This window comes from Diadema antillarum, unplaced genomic scaffold, assembly GCF_040938485.1.
Source record: "Diadema antillarum isolate AM-2024a unplaced genomic scaffold, OU_Dant_1.0 seq00000649_RagTag, whole genome shotgun sequence".
Lineage (NCBI taxonomy): Eukaryota > Metazoa > Echinodermata > Echinoidea > Diadematoida > Diadematidae > Diadema > Diadema antillarum.
This window is the reverse complement of record NW_027271563.1, coordinates 757,903-762,556: the sequence shown is the minus strand read 5'-3', so window position 1 is coordinate 762,556 and position 4,654 is coordinate 757,903. Positions and strand designations below refer to the sequence as shown.

General features: G+C 38.1%; 1 long non-coding RNA gene across 1 annotated transcript; it reads right to left on the bottom strand.

Moving 5' to 3' along the window:
* Positions 1–1,147: 1,147 nt before the first annotated feature.
* LOC139736495 (uncharacterized) lies at positions 1,148–4,407 on the bottom strand. The gene is made up of 3 exons (XR_011711260.1): positions 4,383–4,407; positions 3,053–3,143; positions 1,148–1,184 (listed from the first exon to the last, which is right to left on the bottom strand). It is a non-coding gene; the product is annotated as an uncharacterized lncRNA (long non-coding RNA).
* Between the last annotated feature and the right edge of the window lie 247 nt (positions 4,408–4,654).

Sequence of the window (4,654 nt, the reverse complement as noted above, 5' to 3'; positions counted from 1 at the left end):
ATCGAAGGTAAAGCTATGCTCTCTCTCTCTCCTTTCTCTCTCTCCCTCTATCATATACAAACACATGCAGTGATATAATGCTGATATACAATAAGTATCTTTGGCTTTTGTCATCTTTGGTACGTTTTATAGTTGCGAGACGATAACAAAGAATGCCGCAGAGGCGAAGATTTTTCAGCTTTATTTTCTGCTTTATCTGTCTGTGTGTCGCAAAGCTGAAAAAGACATTGATGTCGCAAGCTTTTAAATAATAATGAAAATGATAATAATTACAGGCGTCAGTCCCTGACGCGACATCCTTCATCATACCTGCATATTTATACATACACACATAAATACACACACACACACATTTATATGTATAAACATTATGTATAACTGAATATATACATATATAATATATATATATATACGCACTCAACCAGTTGTATGTAGAACTGTATATATACAGTCATATGTATAGAACTGTATGTATGTATATATATATATATACATATATATATATATGTATATATATATATATATATATATATCATACAACATGTTATATCTAGCATGATCCTATATACTTAAGGTAGCCTCTTCAGAATTCTCTCTGTTCAGCAAGGGGGGCATGAATACGTAAAAACCTCACTCTTGTCGAAGAACGTCAGACTCTGCACCTATAGTGTGTTCGATGATATTCCCATCAGTACTGTTCTTGTTAGTATTACTCATTTGGTCGCTTGCCATCTCAAACTGAAATCTAATTGACAATCTGGATCATTTCAAAGCCTCACTCAAAACTTACATTTTCACCAGGAATTCAATTGCTAACTCCCTGGGAGGAGTCTGCGCCTTTGAATGTTTCTATAGCAGATATGTGGCGCTATACAAATGCTGTGGATCATCATCATCATCTACAGTCTCATTGGTTGATCAACACTGGTTCACAGACTGGCGCGCTTTCCGACCTAATCCAACATCCGTGAGCACGTGGAGTATTTGGGCAGAATCAGTGTGGATGGGATGAAACTTTGAGATAGCCCAGGTTGTGTCCGTGTGTCCACCTCTGTAGCATGTTTTTCTTTTTCTGACTGCTGGTTGCCGGTAGAACGTCAGTACTGTCATAAGATAAAAAGTTCTGTAACTTTCTGTTTTCAACACGCTCCCATTGACTGTTAATCATCACCACAGTCACAGTCCTATAAAACAAAGAAGAGAATAACATATACATTTATATTGTATTGATAGATAGACAGGCCGATATCTATAATAATTGATTATATAGATAGATGGATAGATAGATTGGAAGATAGATCAATCGAGATATATCTCAATTATTGGAGCGTTCAAGATATGCAAATTCCCTCATATTTATCGTGTGTACAAGTAAAATTAATTAACACTAAAGAGTGATTGTTATAAAAGCCAACAGTGATAATATTTATACAATATCAAAAATGATAAGTACAGGGGGGCATTTCATGAAGCAGTTTGGTCGGATATTTTTCTGACAAAGTGTTACAAGCTACTGAAATCCTTGCATCTGATTGGCTGAGAGCAAATTTGTCTGACAACTTTGTTGGACAAAATTCTTCATGAAATGCCAACAGGACTTGAAAGTGAATATGCAGATCTGTCACGATTTTGCTTCTCTGCGTATTTTCCGCATATTGTAAAATGTGCTGTAATTTACTGCTTTATCTCATCTAGCTATGTGATTAGAATGGAAAACCAAACGTCTCATGTGTGTGTGTGTGTGTGTGTGTGTGTGTGTGTTTGTGTGTGTGTGTGTGTTTTAATACACTCGGGCTTTAACGCTCGAGTTGAAATTATATTGCACTAGATATTTACTGGATGCAAATATGAATCGCTTGCTTCCTCATGTTTCACAAAGTTGATGATTAACTCTAGCTCAAATGGTGCGCGTTTTTTGTTTTCGTTTTTTTTTAGTCTGTAGACTTTGCGCGCCACCATATTTGCATGGTGACTCCCGTATTACTATAAATACCCATGATGCATTTAACAATTATGACGTCAAGCGAGGATTTCCTTTTTTTTCCCCACTGCATTTCAATACCAGAAGTAGTGATTTGACAAATCAATTTGCATATAAAAAAGTGTACTTGCAGAAGGAGGAGAAAAGATATCCTCGCGACAATTAACAGCACAGCAGTATTTTTGTGGGAGATTGGTGAATATTTGTTATCAGAAATACTTATCAATAGAGTTACATAAACTGCTACCTTATGATTTGAAAATGTACCGAGGTTCCAACTTAACCTGTATGATACCTGTGTGTCCTCTCAGGCGACTTCATTTTTCCTATATATTTCCTGCCTTGTACGTCCATTATCTTCACACTAGTTGAAGGAATTGAAAGAAGTTTTAGTGTAGAGAAGGATGGGGAATAATATAAACTAACTTCGCAGCCCGAACCACGAGGAAGTTCAGCTTGTTCAATGGAGAAGTTGAAGGGGGTGAAGGTATAGAGCTTCGAGACATTGGAAGAGGAACAGAAGAGGCATAGAAAGCTGAAACATGTTCTGTGATTTTCTGAGATGTCATCGAGGGAATGGTAGGTGGGAAAAGTCCAGAAAGTGTTCGCTAATGAAAAGTAGCATCAACCACAAACATTAATATCATCGTCTATTGAATCTGAGATTCTGAATTCTCTTTAATATAGACTTTGCTAAGGCCTCACATGGATTTCCATGGGTAATGGAGTAATAGAAAGAGCCCCCCCCAAAAAAAAAAAAAAAAAAAAAAAAACACACACAAAACAAAACAAAACAAAACAAAAAACAAAAAACAAAAAACAAAAACAAAACAAAACAAAAAAAACCACCTCGAAAGATCCTTCTGCCAAGGAACAGGGTGTTTAACCCGGTGAAGTGGTCCTGCCTCACACCCAACTGGACCCCATGGAAGACCAGTTCGTTTCAGCTAAATATGGTCTATACAGCCATCTTCTCAGATGGAAAATGGAACAAGCAAACAAACAAGGGAGATTATTAGCTATGACACCTGCTTGACAAGAAGGTGCTCGAGAGTTGGGAATCCTTCTTACCCCACAGCATCAATTGTCGTCGTCATCACCGCAGCAAAAACTGAAAAGGCAACACACGTCACAATCCTCAGTGTTGTTGTTGTCGTTGTTACTGTATGGCCCAATCGAGAGAGATGTGTCAAGAGGCGGCGGGGGGGGGGGGGGGGAGTGGAAGAAGAAGAAGATATAAATTTTACTTCAGGCATTTTCAACTCCTGGGATTTTCACATCTAGTAATCTTACTTTTGATACTTTTACCTCTGATATTTCTATTTTTCTCACATGCACCTCAAACGTTTCTACCTCTGACGTTTTCATTATAGGATATTTTCACTTCTTTGCATTTATATCTCTGATATCTTACCCCTGACATTTGCACCTAATGCATTTTTATCTCTGATATTTCCACATCTAACATATCTATTTCTGACATTTTTATCTCTGCGATTTTCACCTCGGACACTATTATACTTTTGGCATTTATATTTTGGCTTTTTTCACCTTTGCTTCATTTTCCCTAATATTTTACACTTAAAAAACAAAGAGGAACACGACTTGCTCTTTCTTTCATACTATTCACAGACAGTTTTGTTCTTCTGTGTGCTATATTTTATACTTCCTATCAATAACAACCTTTCCTTCTCCAGTTTGTTTTATTTCGTACTTATTGCACTGCTTATATTAAAACACGTTTGTTAAACATTGTGAATTTAATGGATGCACAATAACTTAGTACGCAATTTATGGATATAGGCCTACTATTATATTACCAACAATGCGTTTACATGAATGTGCAATACACGAACCCATCAAATCAATCAAATTGAAATCAAAATTGAAATTGAAATTGAAATTGAAAATACTGTTTATTGTATATATAGGAAACGTGAACATGAAGTGGCGTTTTTCTCCTTTACAGGCGTCACACTGTCCAGAAATTGAGCAAAGATGGACACACGATAAAGGAAACATTCAACTTCGGCTCTTATCGTATGAACTTCGGGTCATTCGTGAAAGCCATTGTTAACCGCCGATGAATTTTTTAAGTATCCGGCGGCAACTTGAGAGAGGCAGCAAAATCTCTTGCAAGCTTAGATATACAATAGCATGAAGATCTTGCGAAGGTTCATTTTATAACAAAGATTCACATCTTTGTGAAGCCTTCCAGTGTGGTTCGGCTGCCATTTTGTGACCTTCTGTATAGTTTGCTTCGGCTGTTGATTGGCTTTTAACCAAGGTTGGGACCAACGTCATGAGGAAATTCAAAACTTTATGTTCGTATGGTCATCTATGTCAACTTCGGGAAAGTGACAGTGACGCCACAAAGATTCAATACGTGTTACCGCGGTACCTTGTTCCACTGTAATAGTTTCCCCTAATTGTTTCATAGTCAGCGGAATCTCCTGTTCCTTCCCTTTTCTTCTCCTCCTCCTTTCGCCGCCTCTCTTCCTCCATTCGGCGCCACTCCTCCGCACTCTCGACGGTTACATGGTAGGCTGAGTTTCCGGGCGTGGGCTGGGCAGTAATGGCCATCGGGGGCTGACCAGTCGTCGGTCCTGCTACAGGCACCATGGCGATCTTCACACATACAGACAGACAGACAGACACAGACACACACGCACA